The 12,464-nt window shown below is 46.6% G+C and overlaps 1 pseudogene; it reads right to left on the bottom strand.

Moving 5' to 3' along the window:
• Nucleotides 1–5,761: 5,761 nt before the first annotated feature.
• On the bottom strand, nucleotides 5,762–8,221 carry LOC142439805 (28S rRNA (cytosine(4447)-C(5))-methyltransferase pseudogene; annotated as a pseudogene).
• Between the last annotated feature and the right edge of the window lie 4,243 nt (nucleotides 8,222–12,464).

Raw genomic sequence — 12,464 nt, 5'->3', positions numbered from 1 at the left:
CCTCCAAAGGCCGCTGGAGAAATGAGAGGGGGTAGAGGCAAGGGATTGGCAAAGTGAACCCCAGAAAGTCCCTCCAGCCTGGGACCCAACCATCCCCCCATTTTCAAACCCCGAGACTCCACACTCTCCCAATAAGATGTTGAACACCAAGTGAGCACAGATTGTGCTATTTTGTTTTAGAGTTAAACATGTAAATATACAGGTATATGTACGCACACATATATGTACAGATTTAAGTATATATGTAAATACATGAGAAAGGCCTCAAAAAAGTTTGTGAGAAAATGGGAATTAAAAGATAATGGAATTTTCCCATGAACCTTTGAAGCATAAAATTATTCATGGGGATTTATCTCTGTATAAAATATATGTTATACACACAGAGACACAGCCTGGCTGGTGCAAATGGTTAATACATTCAACTGGTAGACATTTGTGGTTTGGATTAAGCCCATCCAAAGGTGCCGGGGGTGAAATACCTGGCAAGAGGCTCCTTCCAAACAGTGCCAGCCATTGAAACCTATGAAGCTTCAGAAGGATAATGTCAACATGTGTACACATGTGCCTGGACACAATGGATGCATGGATGGATGGATGGATGGATGGATGGATGGATGGATGGATGGATGGATGGATGGATGGTGATAAGAGCTGTACGAGCCCACAATAAAATAATTTAAAGAAAACCTATGAGGAACAGTTTTACTCTGAGACACATGGGGTCAGTAATGGATATACATGTACTAGAGAGAGAGACAGACAGACAGACAGAGAGAATTTAGGCAATTTAGCCAGGATAGTTGGACAACTACTAAGAAGAGTGGGAACCAAACTCAGGAGAAAGGTAGAGTGTGTGTGTGTGTGTGTGTGTGTGTGTGTGTATTTTGGCCACGCATATTATATGTGGCAGTTACTGACTACACACACACACACACACACATATATATATATATATATATTCAGTACACACAGTAAAATCTCTGTGTCCTAGTCTCTTCATCTGTAAAACAGACAATAATAGCACTTGGCTCATAGGAATTTGATCCTTATTAGTGTGAGGATCAAGTTAATTCTAATGTGTAAAGTGTTTAAAATAGTGCCTGGTGCACATCAAGTGTTTCATAAACTATTTCTATATGATCATTAGTTGTTATTTTCTTATTCAACAGTGCTGATCCCAATGCTGACAATATGATGCATTCTCATTAGATATCTGATGTTTGAGAAATCTTGACAAACTCTGAGACCCCCAGAGCTGCTGGAAGGAGGGTCCTTAGCAATCACTGGGTCCGTGTGGCCCCTCCAGCCTCTGCTTGTACACAACCTGTGAGGACAGGCTCCCTACCTAGGCCCAGTGCCCCTCACATGGGGCCAAGATGGGCTTTGCACCAGTGCAGTGCCCAGCCCCCGAAGGGTTAATACGGTGGCCCTTTTGGGTTGGCCAAGGGAGCCCCTCCAGTAAAGTATCACCTTGATTATGAGCTCTGAGTGCTCGTTTTTCAGCAGAACACTATTCAATTACCCCGTGCACGTTTATCTTCTAAATTTCTGAACGCCGCCTTCCTGGCTTCTGTAATCTTATTTTGCCGTTCGGCCGTGCAGCGGTGCGAGTGGATGGGGGAGAGGAGGCAATAGAGTGAGTGTCATCAAGCCACCTGCTTGATGGCTGCCCTTGTGCCCCCCAGGGGCCATGCTCCGGGGCACAGGCAGTTGGTCGTGGGACCCCACGGGGCGGGAGAGGCGTGGTGTGGGAGTGCCATGTCCTCCTCTTTCTGGTGATCTCTGTCCCTTTGTAGTTTCAAGAAGGGTTATCTCTCAGCTCTGTAGGTGACTGAGATAATGAGGCTCAAGGAGAGGACTCCCTCACTCCACGATGACTCCCCACAAAGAAAACCTCTGTGGCTTGGTGTTCACCGAGGGCAGCTGCCCCTTACTCTCAGGCAGCCAGTGTGCCAGCATCACAGAGGGTAAGGGTGTACCTCCCCCCGAAAGATCCAGCAGCGGAACCACAAGCAGGGTAAGCAAGTGGCTTCATCTGGCTGTGGGCGGGAGTTGGGTTTGGACTGTGTTATGGATCGACTTGTGTTCTCCCCAAAATAAATCTCTCCACCCAAAACAACAACAATTATTACCCGTGGTTATACTTACACTGGACAATAGGGTTCTCTTTGTTATGTGAATGAGACAGTATTAGCTGGGTCTCAAATCAATCCCTTTTGAGTTATATGGAGAACATACAAGCACGTCATCGCCAAGGAGCCTGGGACTAGAGGCTGAAAAGAAACAAAGGCCCCGGGGCAGGCAGAGAGAGCCCTGCATTCAGACATCGAGCCTCCACCTTGAGAGACATTAATGTCCATTTCTTGAAGCCACCCACAGATGGTCCTTCCATTACAATCACACAAGACAGACTACTATGACAGCTATTGGGTGGCCTGTCCAGAAGCTACCCCGCAGCTTCTTTTGGTGAGAATCCATACTTCTTAGGCGCAAGTACCTGGTTAAGTCCAGGAGATCACCTCATCTACCTGGCCACACTCACTAGATTAGGTAGGGTCATGTGACCTAAGCCAAGCCAATCAGATCCTCCCGGGGAACTCTTTCCAGAGTTGCTAACCTGGCATAGTGGGAGGCGTTGTCATCCATGGCCACCATTCTACCACGATGAGAGCACCCGGCCTCATAGAGAGAAGCCAAGGTCAGAGGACATTATTGGGGTCCTGCCAGCCAACATAACCCCTGCACTTTTCACATGACCCCACATATGCTCTTTGGGCTTGGTGGTATGTGCTGCATTTCTGTCACACACCGCCTCCATATTTTTGACTCTAGTTAACGTCTTCCACCCTCAAGCTTTTATCTCACATATTCAAGGCATTTGTCAAGGAAGGACTGGTAAACTATTTTATTCTTTCAGACCAGAAAGCATTTATTGAACTTCTACGTATCAGACACAGACTTGGTCCTACTAGTAAAGAAATAAGGAATAGTTACAGGCATGCAAAATACTACTACTACTCCTACTAATACTCTGGGCTATGGGCTTCTGTAGGTGTGTGTAGAGAAAACAGTAAGGCCCATGAGGGAGAGGTTAACGCTGCTTGGAGGGCCAGAAAAGAGAGTACTTGAGTCAAGTCCTGAGGAACAAGGAGAAGTTCACAAGACAGGAGAACATGTTCAAGAGCACGGGGTATTACAACAACATGACAAATTCAAGCTCCTCCAAGGAGTTGGCGATGACTTAAGGACAGTGTTTCAGTGGAGACATGCCAAGACAGGAGGTTGGGGCAATAAACAAGGGCCAGTTTTCTGGAGCGGGATGGATGAGCATCTTCTTGAAGTTTTAAGACACCTTGGAGTCATTTTATTTAGGCTGAATGAGGGGTGACATAATCAAAGAATGTGATGCTTCTATCTGAAACTCATAACCCTTCATCGTTAGGACAAATGAGAGCTGATCCCCATGTTTGGGAAGCCAATGGCTTCATCTCCACTCCCATAGCTTGGACAGCTAGGGTGGAAAGCTGGGTTGAGAGGAGGGGCTCCTGTATCTGCACAAAGACTGGGCTGTAGGGCTGTACAGAACCCTTCCAGGCCCCAGATGTCCCCTGCCCTACTTTTAGGATTGACACCATGGCTGCAACAATGGACTCTCACAGAAGAACAATCGTGAGGATGCAGTGTTCCATCCTGTGGTATATGGGGTCGCTATGAGTCGGAACCAACTCAACGGCACCGAACTAGAACAACACGTGTTTGTGCAGGTATGTTTCTCCTAACTGGTGTGGTAAAGTTCCTCCTACCCTTTTCCTAACCATCGCTCTCTCCCTCAATGGCCATAAACTCCCCACGGAGAGAAAGAGCAATTATTTTAGGTCCCCTCTGTTTACATCAATTCCTGGCCCAAGGTTCTCAAGTCTCTGATAAGGAGTCTACTGATTTTAGGGTCTCTGAGAGTGTTCATGGGGATATGAAGGGATGAAGAGGAGAGATTGTCAAATATATACATACATATATATATATATATATATATATATATATATATATATATATATATATATATATATGCTGCAGGTTAAAGAAAAACGGAGACAGAGAAAATACAGATCAGAGCAAACGGAGCTCCTTGAGTTTTCAGTCTGGAAGGTTCTATTCAGTATCGTCAGCTGACTTTATGTTATCATTTGTTCAGACCCATCTTCCTCCAAAAGGAAATTGAGGGGACGTAACACTACAGTTGTTGAGGGGTTGGGAGGATGATGTAAATGTGAGTTTACTTCCGTGATTGTGTGTCTTGTCTCTCCAAGAGGGCGGGCTCGTTGTTGTTGCTTATTTTGCCGACTTAGACTGAAGCTGGCCCACAATTCTGCCTCTCTCCAGAATGGCCCACGTTCACCACCCCAAAACCAAACCCACTCCCATCAAGTGGATTCTGACTCACAGCAATTCTATAGGACAGAGTAGAACTGCCCCTTTGGATACCTAAAACTGTACATCTTGACTGCTGAGCTTGGGGCTAGCAGCCCAAAACACAATCCCTACATGACCAAGGCTTCTTGTCACAGGCTTAAGCAGAATGATGTCCTCCTAAAATAAAAAAGATGCCTACTTTACACACACCCCCTTTTTCTTCTTAAATATAATATTGAGGTTCTAGCCAATGCAGCAGGGCAAGAAAAAATAAAATTAAAACTTATTGGAAAGGAAAACTAGTATTATGTATAATCACAAATGACATGCTTATCATAAGAAATTTATAAAAATACAACTAAAAGGACCATCTAAACTTAAGGTTACAGAATGTGGTAATTACAAAATCTGATGTCAACTTGAGACTATTAAGAGTGAAGGGGTGGAGTTTAACCTGTCAATCAGGTCACAATTTGATGACCTCATTTGGAGACGCTATGGTGATAACTAGCTCACTGGAGGCCAGACCCACACACTCTCTGCTTCATCTTCCTGCTGACAAGACACATGGAGTTACACTGATGCAACCAGAGCCCTGGAGCTGGAGGAGCCACATGGAGATCCTTACCAGCGCTGAGATGCTTCCACTGCCACTGGATCCACAAGACTTTCTACCCATTGGCCTGTGATTTTCCTGCATTCGGTGTCATTTCATGTGTTGTGTGATTCTGAAGAGGAATTTTAGGCTGGTTTTAGACATATGGGCTAATATCAGACTTATGGACTTGACCTGGACAGGACTGGAGTGTGTTCTCAATATACAATTACTCTTTGATATAAAGTTCTTTCCTATACATATGTGCGTCTCCTTGGATTTTTCTAATCAACCCAGACTAACAAACATAATATGAAACTAATATACAAATTTAATTTCTACATGGTAGTGTCAAGTGATTGGGAAACTCATATGGAAAAACAATACAAATTTCAATCTTATTAACAATAAAATATTTAGGAATAAAGTTAACAGAAAATATATTAAGGTTTCTACACTGAATGCTACCAAAAAAGAAATGCTGATTAAGGCTAATCCGCAAGAAAGTCTGGTAGCCTTGTAGGCCAGATGTTGAACTGCTAACCACAAAGTCTGAAGTTCAAACTCATCAGCTGCTCATGAGAGAAAAATGGTGTTGTCTGCTACCATGAAAATTTAGTCTCCGAAACCCGATGTCTGCTCATTTTTTTTTGAGATTGTAAAACGTCTATTAAATGTGTGTGTACAGTGGCAAGGCATCCTCACAGAGGTAAGAATTCCAACCCAGTGATAGTGGCAAGGAGCCCAGTCTACTTTTCAACTGTCTGCTTCTGGCGGTGGTTGCCTACTGCCCGTGGACAGCCATTTCCTCCTCTTTGCTGATGGGGGCTGGCTGGGGCTGCGGGGGTGCATGAGGGGCATCTGAGGACCCTTAGGTGTGCCATTCTGTTTGCGGAAGGCAACTTTCTTCAAAGACAGCCCTGGCACTGGCTGCTTCCTCTGCTCAGCGCCTCTGGCCTTCTCAGGGGGCTGACCTTGGTCCTCGGGCTTTGGGGCAGCCTGGGTCTTGGAGGACAGCTGAGCAGGTTTTTTGGGGGTCTGAGCCTGTGGCAGAAGCATTATGCTTCCGCCCAGCCCCTTTCTTGGGTGTTCTCGGTTTCAGGGATGGCTGTGTTAGCTTCCCAGGTGCCTTTGGTCCCCTGGTAGCTTGAGCACTTTCAGCCGGTAGACTGCTACCCTGGAGCTGGGAGGCTGCTTGAGCCTTTGTGGCAGAAGGAACAGTGGGTAATGCTGGGTCTGTCCTTTTGGAAATGCCGTTTTGCTTCTGGAAGGAGGCCTTCTTGGGAGGTTTCTGCTTCTGCTTGGCCCTCTTGGCCGGCTCACTGATGTTCTCAGCCTTGGAGGTGGCCTGGCCACTCAGGGCCAGCAAGGCTCCGTTTGTAGGGGCGCTTGTTGCAGAATCACCTGGAGCTGGCTGGGACTCAGGGATGGAATTGGAGAACTTCTTAAACTTGGCAATAAAGAAGCCATCCATGTTGCGGGTGTGAGGGTAGAAGCTGCGGGTGGAACGTAGAGTAGGGTGGAAGCGCCTTTCTCGAACGCGGGTAAGACCTTCCTGGCCGAAGTCCAGCCCCGTGGGCACCAGCTGCACATTCCTCTTCTTCAGAGCATAGTCTGCCACCCACCCATTCTCCTCCACCACCATCGAGCAGGTGCAGTAGACCACGTAGCCGCCCGTCTTGGAGGCGGCACTGACCGAGTCGATGGCACTCAGGAGCAGCTCCTTCTGGTTAGTCTTCACAGCGGGGTCCTTGGAGATGACCCCAGTGCCACTACAGGGGGCATCCAACAGCACTCGGTCAAAGCCCCCGCCACCTTGGGAAACTGACGCCCGTCGTAGTGGCTGAGGACGGCGTTGGTGATTCCCAAGCGGTGCAGGTTGCCCACGACACTCTTGAGCCGCTCTGCGTTGGCGTCGTTGGCAAGGATCACCCCTGTGTTCTCCGTGAGCTGGGCTATGTAGCCGGTCTTCCCTCGAGGGGCACAGCACATGTCCAGGATCCGCTGGTGCTCCCGGGCGCCAAGGCCATGACAGGCAGCATGCTGGAGGTCCCCTGCAACATGTAGTGCCCAGCCAGGTACTCAGGCGTCGCACCAATGGGCACCGAAGAATCATAGACTACCAGGCCGGTCTTTGACCACTTGCCCAGGGATCCAGGTTAACACCACGATTGATTAAAGCCTGAGCCAGGTCTCGGCACCAGGTTTTCAGAGTATTGGCTCGGAGGGTGATGGGCCGAGGCACCTCATTAGCTTCTAAGAACTCCACCAGCTCAGCGGGAAGAGGTCCCTGAGCTTGTCAAGCAGGAAGTCGCCATAGGAGTAGTAGTTGGCCAGGTCCTTCTGAAGGCGGCTCAAATATTCAGAGGAGACCGGCCTTCCTCCTGCTGCTTGCCAAAATCCCGCAGCACTCCCCCGATATCCTGGATCCGCTTATGAACTCGCTGCAGGTCTGCAGCCTGGGCAGCCTGCTCCACCTCCCCACCAGGGGGCAGCAGAAATGGCTCCTCATCCACATTGATCTGCAGGTCCCCTTCCTGCTCATCATCCTTGGTGGGGCCTGGCTCCTCCGATGGCTCTCCCTCCTCTTCATCAGTCTCCTCCTCACTCCACAGGCTCCCCAAATCAGCTTCATGAGTTCATGAGCCTTCTGCGTCCGGGCAGCCCTTTCAATGGGCAGCAGCTCTTCACCTTCATCCTCTTCTTCTGAGCTGGAGTGGGCTCCATAGTCGTCCACCAGGTCAGGGTCACTGTCCTCTGAGCCCCAGGATGAGGAGGAGGACTCTGAGGAGGACTGGCTCGCCACGCCGCCTTCACAGTCCTCCTCGGAGTCCTCCTCCTCCTCCTCTTCATCACTGCTAGGGGATGGCGCCGGGCGCTTCCGGCCGTGACCAACAGCTCGCACTGGCGGGGCTCCCTTCTTGCCGGACGCCTGGGTCTGGACAACTCCTTTGGGCAGCTTTCCAGGCAATGGCTTAGCCCCAGGGGACTTGTTGGACTTCAGGCCTTCAGCGGAGCCCAACCTCCTCTTGGCCGCCCTCTTTCTAGCCCGACTAGACAGCCCTCTTAGAACTTTCGTCAGCATCCTTATCTGCAGGTAAGAATCTGGCAAGCTCTGTCTCAGCACCCTTCTGTTTGCGAGCTTTTCGGCCGGGCCCACGCTTTTCCTTCTTCGTGGGGTCCAACTTGCGCCCCATGGTACCGAAAACGGGCTCGGGCTCCGAGACCCCTTAACAGTAGGGGCCACACTCCACGTGCACTCCGCGGGCTAGTATCCCGACTTCACCTGTCTGCTCATTTTAAGTTGGAATTGACTCAAGGTCGTGGATTTCTTTGTGGTGGTGGTGCGTTGTATTCATGAGTCGGAAGTCTCAGTACCGCATATACTCAAGTAGAAGCCGACCCAAATATCCGCTGAGGCACCTAATTTTACCACAAAAATTCCATTAAAAATGTGCTGAAAAAACTCAGCTTATCCTCGAGTATATATGGTATTTATTCTTCCCAAACGGATAGAAAGATCTTGATGCAGTCCCAATCAAAATCCCAACAAATATTTTTGTGGGAATCTACCAAAGCTGCTTCTAAAGTTTGTATAGAAATAGAAATAATTTAGAATGGCCAAAATCATATTGAAAAAAAATACTGATATCTGTTGAAGATTTGAAAACATTGATGAAGATTTTTCTTTTGTGGTTTAGGCTTTTAGAATCATCAGAAATCTCTGCCTAACCCGAGATCGCGAGGTTGTTCTTCACCTGTATTTTCTCGTAGTGGTAGTGTTTTATGGTCAAGTCTATGATCATTGTGTAGGAATTGAGGGAGGAGATGAATGAAGTCCCCCCTTGAACAGACATCCAGTTGTTTCAGCATCATCTGTCAGTGAGACAATCGCTTTCTCGTTGAAGTACTTGACACTCTTATCAAAAGTCAGTTCGTGATAAAAGTACAGGTCTATTTCTGGATTCAGTTCTGTTCCATTGGTCGATAGGAGGGTGAGCCAAAAAGTACTGCTACAAAATAAAAGAGACCTGAGTAAGTTATTGTTTCTCTGCACACCCTCCTTCTAGGGTTGCACGCTTCTGAAGGTAGCGTTTCCATTTCTCTAACCCTTTCCCAGGAAAGTCCATGCTCATCAATTTCCACCACATCAGAATGGCAGTTTGGGCCTTCTTGTAGGACTCACAATGGGAATACTCACCCTCCAATGTTCTTTGATTTTTAAGAACAATAAAAACAAAAGTCTGATGGGATACGATCAAGGCTGTATAGTGAATGGAGTAAGAATCCTCAATGAAAATGCTCTCCTGGAGGCATATGATTTACAAATAGGCTGTTAACCACAAGGTCAGCAGTTCAATACCACCAGCCACTCTGAAGGAGAAAGATGAGGCTCACTGCTCCGCAGCCTCTGGAACTCAAAGGAGCTCTGTCCTAGAGCAGCGGTTCTCAACCTGTGAGTCACGACCCTTTTTGGGGTCAAATGACCCTTTCACAGGGGTTGCCTAAGACCACCAGAAAACACATATTTCTGATGGTCTTAGGAATGGAGACTCCGCTCTTCTATCCATCTCCAGCTGGGTCTACCCACATGCAGATACGTCCACATATGAGTACTGGGCATGAAGACTGTTACCCATGCTACACCATGCTTCAAGACAAAATTTCATTTATTTTTAATTAGAAATAATTATTTCACAATATATAATTACATATTGTTTTATGATGAATCACTATGTTTAAATTATGTTCAATTTGTAACATGAATATACAGCCTGCATATCAGATTTTTACATTGTGATTCATAACAGTAGCAAAATTACAGTGGTGAAGGAGCAACAAAAATATGTTTTACTTGGGGGTCCCCACCACATGAGGAACTGCATTAAAGGGTGGCGGCATTAGGTAGGTTGAGAACCACTGTCCTATAGGGTGGCAATGAGTCAGAATTGACTTAGGGGGGTGAGTTTGGGTTTATCTCCTTTGGAGCAGCTGGTGGGTTTGAACTGCTGACCTTGCCGTTTGCAACTCCATGAGAAACCAGCCACCCCTCCAGATTATCTCGGGAGTGAATATTCACCATGTGGATATCCAACAGAAAACTCTTGCAGCTTTATAATTAATGAAAAAGCAGACAGCCTTATTAAGCAAAATAGGCAATTTACAAAAGAAGGTGTACAACAGTTAAGAAGCACCTGGAAAAAAGTCCAGCACCATTATGTACCAGGTAAATACTAATTACAGCCTGATGCAATACCACTCCATACACACCGGAACAGCTCAAATATTTCAAATAGACAATTCCGAATATTGGTGAATATGTGGACCAGGTAGAACTCATCCAACTGTGGGAAGGGGTATAAGTAGTACATCAGCTTTGGGAATTATCTGTACAGCTTCTTAAAGCATGTAACACACACTGGCCATACAACTGGGCCACTCATCATGTAGGTGTTTAGAAATGAACAAGAGAAACAAAAAGAGTATCTCATGGGATCCAGAATTACTGGGGTCATGGAAGCCAGATGAATCCAGGAACCATTGCCCTGACATAATCATTTTACACCAAAACCAAAATTTAGTTCTTAAATGGAAGCATGTGTCCACACAAAGACTTATCCACAGGTCACCACGGCAATGTTATTATGAAACCAAATTTATTGCCAGTGGGTCAGTGGCGACTCATAGGGACCCTCAGGACAGGATAGAACTGTCCCATGGGATTCTGAGACTATAACTCGAGCCAAAAGCCCCATTTGATGATGTTTGACAGATATATTTAGACTCGTGGCCCCCATGGCTACTGAGAAGTGAGCATTTGTCAAATGAACCGGACATCTCCTTTCCCCCTCACAGTTTAATAGCCAGCTAATGGCTGATCTGATTTCTAGCACTATCGATTAATCTTGCCTGGTTTAAAATGTCATACACATGGGTCTGTGTGGTCTGCATCTTTTTCCCCATGTGTCTGACCTCTTTTATACTTTCACACTATTTGGGAGTCTCTTCATCTGTTGTTATGGTTATTTTGAATCTCGAATTAGTATTTCATTGTATAAATGTACCATACTTTGTTTACCCATATTTCTGTTGATGCCTATTTTGGCTGTTTGCAGTTTGGGCTATTAGTAATAATGTTATCATTAATAGTAACAGTTTTATTATAAATATTTTAGTAATTATTTTATTATTTCTATTTTATTAATAGTAATAATTTTATTCCTAATTGGAATAATTTTGACTGTTTTATTAGTATCTTACTGTTACTGTTATTTTATTATTATTTCCATTTAAGGAAATAGTTTATCAAAGCTGACAAAGTTCAAGACCTATTTCAACTTTCTCATTTTATAGATAGAAACGAAGACAGAGGAAATAAGTGTTGCTCAATCTCACAGGAAAAGAACCTTTGTGGCGTGGTGGGTTACCCATTGGTTGCTAACCATAAGGTTAGCAGTTCTAACCCACCACTTGCTCCTAAGGAGAAAGATGAGGCTGTCTACTCCCATAAAAATGATTTACTGCATAGGGTTGCAGTAAACAGCAAGGCTATTGTTGTTGTTGTTGCTGTTGTTGTTGTTAGGTGCCATGGGGTTGGTTCTATCCACCCATCCTGTGCCATCTTCACAATTGTTCTTATGTTTGAGCCCGTTGCTGCAGCCACTGTGCCAACCCATCTCATCTTTTTCTCCCCCCCCCTCCACTTTACCAAGCATGATGTCCTTCCCGAGGGACTGGGCTCTCCTGACAACAGGTTCAAAGCATGTGAGAGGAAGTCTCGCCATCCTTGCCTCTCAGGAACGCCCTGACTGTTCCCAGACAGATGGCCTGTGCTTGGCAGTCCGCGGTACTTTCAAGAATCTTCTCCAGCCCCACCATTCAAATGCTTCGATTCTTCTTCTGTCTTCCCAATCCCGTGTCCAACTCCCCCAGGCATAGGAGACATTTGAAAGTGCCCTGGCTGGGGTCAGACACACGGGAGGCACCTCTCTGCCCTTTCGCTTCCCTATTTCCATGAGGCAGGACTGAGATGTGCCTCCAGGCTCTAGCCTTCGCTCCCTGTTCTCACACCAACGCTTCTTCCCATGGCTCTCTACTTCTGTGCTGGTTTGAGAGTTCATTGCAATGGCCACACAGAACTCACAGGCAGCATTCAGAATTAAGGAGACATATTAGGGAAGTGAATAGGTTACCAAGAGTCAGGATCAGCAAACAATAAGGATACAGTCATCGGTCTCCTCAGCTGGCAACCAGCTTCTCTCCGGTCCTCAGTCTCAGCTGTGTGGTAGCTAAGTGTCCCTCTAATCCTCAGTCTCTTAGCCATAGCCTCCCTTTGCCTTTTCCACCCAGGGCCAGGAAATCAGCACCTAGTCTTGGGCCAGATGAGGATCAAGCACCCCATCATCTAGTGCTGTTCCTCTGAGTCTCTACACCACAGCCTCTGGTGCGTCTGGTGTCG

This window comes from Tenrec ecaudatus, chromosome 1 (genome assembly GCF_050624435.1).
Source record: "Tenrec ecaudatus isolate mTenEca1 chromosome 1, mTenEca1.hap1, whole genome shotgun sequence".
In the NCBI taxonomy this organism is placed as follows: domain Eukaryota; kingdom Metazoa; phylum Chordata; class Mammalia; order Afrosoricida; family Tenrecidae; genus Tenrec; species Tenrec ecaudatus.
This window is presented reverse-complemented; position numbering and strand designations above follow the sequence as displayed.